The sequence below is a fragment of the Acartia tonsa genome, chromosome 12 (assembly GCF_053477335.1).
Source record: "Acartia tonsa isolate MP-2025a chromosome 12, ASM5347733v1, whole genome shotgun sequence".
In the NCBI taxonomy this organism is placed as follows: Eukaryota; Metazoa; Arthropoda; class Copepoda; order Calanoida; family Acartiidae; genus Acartia; species Acartia tonsa.
In genome coordinates this window covers 41,753,875-41,761,735 of record NC_137271.1, presented here as the reverse complement: position 1 = coordinate 41,761,735, position 7,861 = coordinate 41,753,875, and positions in this window count along the sequence as shown.

The window sequence follows — 7,861 nt, the reverse complement described above, 5'->3', positions numbered from 1 at the left end:
ACTTTCAAGATCAAAAGATATATAACAGTAGTCACAAGAGTATCTTTTGTTATTATCAGGTGCATTGTTGCCTTTAGGTTGACTACTTTGGGGCTGTTGAGATTTTTCATGCTGTGCTTTAGAATCAGTCTCATGAGTTTTTAGATGCCTATTCAAATCACTAATTGTACTATATGTTTTGTTACAAGTATCACAAGAAAATGGTCTTTCTCCTGTATGCATGCGTTTAATATGGTCATTTAAGCTTCTTTTAACTGTAAAACTATTTCCACAATACACACATGAGAAGGGTTTGTCCTCAGTATGAACTCTTATGTGTATAGTTAATAGATATTTTGATGCAAATGTCTTATTACATTGTTCACAGGAAAAAGATTTTCTATTATGAACTTTTAAATGTTTCTTTAAGTCGTCATTGCATGTAAACTCTTTACTACATTCCTTGCAAATAAAAGTTGTGTGGCTTTTAATATGGATATCTAGATGACTTCGAGTTTTAAATTTTCTGGTACACTGTTCACAAGAATATTGCTCTTTGCTTGTATGCAAGCGTACATGAACTTTTAAATGACCCTTTTGAGAAAAGGCTTTATCACAATATTCACAGGAGTAAGGTTTCTCGCCAGTATGCACTCTTTTGTGAATTATTAAATCTCTTTTTTGTGCAAATGTTTTATAACATTGTACACACTGAAATAAATTTTCTCCTGAATGGATTTTAGTATGAATATTTAATTGTCCTTTGGTTGCAAATGCATTTTTACAATGTTCACATGAGTATGGCTTCTCTCCTGTATGCACTCTGACGTGTTTAACTAAATCGCCTTTTTTTACAAATGCCTTGTTACAATGTTCACAAGAGTAAGGTTTCTCCCCAGAATGAACTCTTCTGTGAACTATCAAATTACTTTTTTTAGCAAATGACTTCCCGCACTGGCCACATGTGTGACTTTTCTTTATTTCTTCTTTGTTCATATTTGTATGATTAAAAATCTTTAAAAGGACAATCACAACTTACATTAACATTTTTTTTGTTTAGTCTATAATCTAAAATAAACAGTTTAAACACATATTTAGTTTCAAAATACATTATTTATTTAAAAAAGAGAGATGAAGTAAAACTTTTATGCATAACTAAATATCATAAGGACTGTATACATATAATCTCACAAATACAAACATCTTATTAATTTGCTATAAAGATTATAGAAAGAATAATATATTTGCATTATCTTTTAAATTAACGATCATAAAATCTACACTAAAGATGAACTTATATTATACTGACTACTTTACAAAGATTTAAGTTTTATTTCATAAATTTTTAAACAACATAACAAAGAAAAAAAGTAACCTACTTATTATTTTAAATATTTTAGTACATTTTAATATTTATCTTTACCTCTTTGCAATGTATAATCCTGCCCCAAATAAATCTTTAAAAAATTTTTTTTTCATCTGGAATATAGTGTTAGAATCCATACATTTTACTTATATTGAATTGTCACTATAGGACTTAATTATCCTTGGTTTTTAATTGTTTCAATTGGAGCAGTCTTCTTTTTTGAGTCTTCTTATTAACTTGATCCAGGGATAAGGGATGGGAAACGTAAGAAAATATTATTCCAGGCCTATTTTCCAACTAGGCCTAAAAAACTAGTTTCGGGATGACGCAGTAGTTAGATTTGAAAACTATGAACAATGATGAAATAGCTATTATATGAATGCAAAGAAAAAAAGTATAGAATAGAATTCAGGTAGTTGATTTCACCAATCATAAAATATAATAAAAACTTTCCAAAGAACCAATATGTTAGTGGCTTTAAGTAGAATCCCGTTATTACTTCGCCAACCCCCCCCCCCCCCATTTAAAAAAAAAGTTTTTTTTGAGATGGTTAAATCTGATTTATTTTCAAACATTTTAAGGGGGGATCTACTTCACCCCAAAATTTGTATTTAGAAATGAACACCGCTTTAGCCCCCCAGCTTTAATAAATAAATTAAGTAGATTTGAATAAGTACATGGGTAACATTCTATCAACTAATTGTTCCATAGCATACATATAAATTAAGAATTTAAAAAAAAAATTAATTTTACGTTAAATATTAACAAAAAAGTTCAATTAAGTGTGCATTAATTTTTACCAAAATTAATAAAAAATTTTTTTTAACAAAACACAGTACACTTTTATTTACATATTGAACTAGTTTTGTATTTGTAATCATTTAGGTGGGTTATCAATTCCACATGAAATGTAACTTTTAAATTGTCTAAAGACAATGAGTTTTTTACATTGTTCTAAAGTATAAAATGTTGAATCCTACTCAGTCTTCAAAAAACGATCTCTCAATTTATGTTTTGCTATATGGACATTTATTAATGTGTAGATTTAATAATAAGTTGATGTGATTGAACGTCATATATATTGTTGTCCTTCTGATAGCAGAAACTTTCCATTGTTGTCTTTCTAATAGCAGAAATTTATGTTTGCTTGAATTAATTTAGCCAATAATGAACTGGGGGACGCGTTTGTTATTAATAATTGGTTAATGCTAAAAGCAAGTTTCAGGTTATTGGATATTGGCCTACAGCCAATGAGGAACTGGCGAAAATGAGTTGATTTTATAGGCAAAAAAGAAAAGTTGCCCCATCACTTTGAAAAGGAGGCTGAGACCTAATTTTCGGCCAGGTTTCCCATCCCTTATCCCTGACTTGATCTAAAACAAAAGTTCATTATTTTCAGGATTTAGTGTTGTCAAGACTTTTTTTTCACATTTTGAAAAAAGTTCAAATTTGGCGAGAAATGACAAATTAATTTTTTGAATTTATCAAAGTTTTAATTATTGCGAAAAAAATGTATAAGTAAATATATAATATAAGTAAATGTATAAGTAAATATTATTTCAGATAAATACCTTTCCCAAATTGCAAAACCCTTTAGCAGACGAAAAAATATCCATTAAACTTTCTTTTCTCAATTAGTGATCATTTAATTTTTGTAAAGTCTTTCAATGATGAGTAAAAGTGTCCTGTTGGGTTATTGTCAGTTTCATAAGATCAATAAACTTTATAGAAACTTTATATTTTACTTTTTTTACTATCAGGTCATTTTCAAAGACCCAACGCAAAATCTGGACAGGGTCTTTGCCTTGTAGGGTAAGTTACATATAGCCCATGCACTCTCTATTCTTTACATTAATAGAAAAAGACTTATGAAATTCTCCCACCTATTCCCTCTCATTAAATGAGTGAAATTGCCCACTTTTACCTTTTGTATCAATTCTTTTTTCAGTGATTTTTCCAGCCTCTCAATTCTTCTAATTCTGATAGTTTCAAATGAAGCAAAATCAAGGATGTTCTCAATCATTCGGAGCTCAAATTTTTGGAGATCAATTTCTTTCAGCATTTCTGTCTCTTTTTCTTTAAAGGTTTGTCCTGCCTCTTCCATTTCTTTCCTCAGAATTTCTAGTCTTTCTTTAGTTTCATTATATCTACTTTCAGAGCTTCATAAAATAATAACATTAGCATAAGAAAATATCAAAACTTTTATTAGACAAATTAAGGTAAAAAGTAAACAAAAGCACTACAGAAATAATTTCAAAAATTATCACTTACACCTTAAGAAAAAACTCGAACACATCTAAAACTAGGGCTTACAGGCCTCTAGGGGAATATGAGAGAACAGAATGAGAGGATTTTTCCCTGAGATGATTATATTGGTTCAGTGGTTAGCAAGATCACTACACACACGACAGACAACCTATTACTTTTACATAAGAAATCTAAAAAAGCAGTAAAGTAAGAAAACATTTCTCTCATGGAGTAACAGATTGGACAGATGATATACAATAGCTTTGCTACTGAAAAATATCAACAGTGACAAAAAAAGCTTGACTGAGCTTATAATTGAACATATAAGACGGGTTAAGATATTTTTTTATGAAAATAAGTTACATTTCAAAAAAGGTTTTTAAAACATCATTGTTTTTTTTGAACCTTTAGAGCCAAGAAACAAAGCAAAATACATAATAATAATTGTCTTCGATGTTTTATATTTTTTCTTTACCTGGTTCTTTCAGAATTATTTTCCTGGTTAGCTTGATTAATTTCAACTTCATCACCAGTATTTGGATCATCAAACACATCAATAGTACTTTCTTCCCTAACATCATGTGTATTATTTGACACTCTAGCGCTCAATTTATTAATGATTTCATCCTGTAATAATTAGCATTGAAAAAGATTATCAAATACGAGCAATAATACCCCCCCCCTTCTTATTTTATACATAAATTGAAAAAAAATAGGGGGTTTAGTTTTTTTTATTATTACTTAAGGTCAGATTAGGATAGGTTAAATTGGATACTGGATACCCACAGTATGGTCTCGCGTTGTAAGGGCCCCCGCCTTGGTTGTGCAAAGGATCACACTTCCCCCTCAATTAAATATATTAAAAAAATGAGAGAAAGGGGTTTATTTGCTCAACTGGCCCTTGTGTGAAAGCAACGTTTTTTTTAATAGAAACTAGTGGTTGCGACTTTATTAAGAAGGAATTTCGTAATAGAGTTATCAAACCCCTACCACACAAAAAGACAAAAAAAGAGCCTACAAAAAAGGAACAAATATATATTTTTTTTATTAATTATATTAAGCCAACCTTAAATCTTATCTGTTGTTCTAAATTGTGTAATTCATTTAATTTTTCCATTATCTCTGGACTGTATTCATCCTTGTATTTAATAAATTTATTCATAATTTTCATTTCAATTTGATAAGATTCTTTTTCAAGATTTTCTAAAGTTTTTATATTTTCTGATTTTCTCTTTTCAATGTTGTTAATTTTTGTTTCTAGCTTAGTCAATTTTTTCTGCCTCTTGCGTAATTCTGAAAAAAAACAAGAATGACAACATCCATAAAAGCGAAGCTCTGAAACTATAGGACATACGAACATCAACAATTGTAGAGTGTCAGAACTGAATAATCAGAATATAAATGTCAAATCAAAATTGTAAGTAAATTTGTTGAAAAACTGCTTAAATAAAGGATTTTGTTTAAGGATATACTTAAATTTTTAGGACTTGATTATAGAGATGCTTCGCTTATAACATTGTACTTTGTTGTCATAGGAATCAGTATTCCAAAAATCAGATATATCAGATAATTTTATCACATAAAAATTAATTCTCAAAAAAGTTATAAGACAACATGTTTAAAATGGACGTACGGACATTCTGGTAATAATTATAGAGTTGCTATGCTTTCTACCTAACTACTACAAGAATCACCATGCAAAGTTTGGAATCAATACCACAATTTTAACCTATTTAAATTAACGAAAATAGTAAACTGTCTGTCACGTACTGACGGACGGACATACTGACGTACGGACGGACCGACCCTAATTATAGAAAAGTTTCGGTATTAAAAGTGTATGTGAAATCACATAAAAGTACAAGTTACAAGGATGGGATAATTTACAATGGTATTTCTGCTATGAGGAAGGAAAAAAGCCACTTTGAATATTTTTTGTTTTCATAATATATAAACCGCTGCCAAAAAAATATTCATATTTAAAGTAACAGCATAAAAAAATACTAGCGTTTTTTACATCCATTAATTTTATATCCAGTGGAAAAACATTAAATTTTGTCAAATATACAACTTTTTCTATGCCAAATTAACAGACATACTTTTATCATAGAGAAGCCATGTTATACTCCTAATTACCTGAATTTTCTTCAACTTGATCAACAGAGTCTGGAGCAATATCATCTTGATCATAGTTTAGAGCAATATCATCTTCAGTAATTTCCTATTATTGGAAAACAAACTAAATATCTCATTTTTAATTTCTAATCCCCTTCAATATTTTCAAATAAAAGATTAAAAAGTTTCTACTGCTGCTTCTTAAATGACAATAAAAACAAAGGGAATGCTTTGTTCTATAAACAGATTATAACAAGGTCAGCTAGAATTTCTAAACAAAAAACTAAAAAAACTAAACAGGTTGTAACAGATATAAAAATTAGGAATAATACTTATTATATTTTTGAGATAAGTTTTAGTTTTTCCTGATGAGATAATATTTTTACAGCTTTTTGTAGAACAATGGCTTGAATCAGATTTTTCTAAATAAATATTAATGAAGGTGTGAAAGAAATATGCCAATTTAGGAATCCTTTAAAAAGCTTTGAGGTTTAAACTTAATTTATGTCCATCTGAATGTCTGTCTGAATGAAACACTCAAACAAGCTCCCCTGTAAAGAAACCTATTTGATGTCTGAATTACACCCCCAACACACCACTCGATTTTTGAGGGTGTCAAATTTAGGATGAGCTTCGCGCACAACACTGACTAATCTACTAAAAAAATAGGTAATACTGCTGTAGATGTCAAGTTATTCAATATTAGACAATCATAGTTACCTTTTTCTTTATCTTTTGCTTTATACTAGCAGTTTTTTTCTTCATTCTTGTAATGATGGATTTTTTCAATTGCTTGGTATCTTTATTCATCAACATAGTATTTTCCTTTGTTTTTTCTTCGATTTGAGATTTTAGTTTGTTTATTTTATTCTTCAAATTAGTTTCTATTGTTAAAGCTTCCTCTTTTAGTGTTGTTTTATAATACTTGGCCTCTTTTAATTTTAATTTAATTTCTCTCAGTTCCTTTTCTAGATTTCTAAAATAAGAATTAACAAGGATGATAACAGCCGGCCATAAGTAGCAAAGCATCCAATATTTTGTTAACTTTTCTTAAATCATTAGTCAAAAGCTTTGTCAAATTCAAGAGTACAATAAAGTACAGGTTGAAATCTATTGCAAAATATACCTGTTTGTTTTTAAAATTTAAAAAGTATTACATTTTTAGCCTCCGACTTGAGGTTGACGCTAATAGCCAACTCAAGAGTTATAAATGACTTATTAAGATTTTAAATAATTGAGTTTAAACTAAGGGAGAAAAAGCTGAAATGAAATTCATGTAACGAAAGATTGTATTTCTTTGAAAATATCTTTATAAATACTTTAATATACCTTTCTACTAAATCTATAATAGGTGTATCATCATCTTTAGTACTTTCAGCATCTCCATTTGTTAGTCCAGCATCATTTTCATCAACAACAGTTTGAAGTAAAAGATCATCATGTGGATTTGGTATTACAATATCATTATCCTCTGTCATTGTTTGTTCATCAGGAGTTATTTCTCCGTCATTCATTGAAGTTTCACCAAGACAAGTTTCTGTCTTTAAATTTTCAAGTTTTTCTTCCTAAAATAATATGTATACAATATACAATACATACATTTTTAGAATCTCTTATGGTTATAAACCCTTGCAGAAAGATTCCTGAAAAAAAAATCAATGCTCTTCATAAGAAGGTAAATTAGTCGCTCGAAAAAACTTGATATTACAAATTATTATGATAGAATTACAGTTTTTCAGATTATTTCCACATCAAGTATTTTTAAAGTGAATTTTTATCAACTATTAAAATAATATACATCCAAAAATGTATCAATTTTTAAAAAACTAGTGTATGGTCATAACCTAATCACTCAAGCGAAACAAAATTCATAAAAATAAAATAATAAGGGGTTGAGCAAAAACACTTATGTACCTTAATGTTTAATTGTTCTCTAAAATAGACCAAATCTTCTTTTAATTTGATAATTTCCTCATCATTGATGTCTTCTGCGGCTGATCTCAAAATATTTTTAATATTCTCCTCAATTTCTGATAGTTTTGCTTTCAAATCAGATATTTCATTCTCTAGTTTCTTCTTAGTTTTCTTCATATCTCTCTTTATTTGGATAATTTCATTCTGGATATTTGCAAAATTTTCTTTGTAAACTTCAAT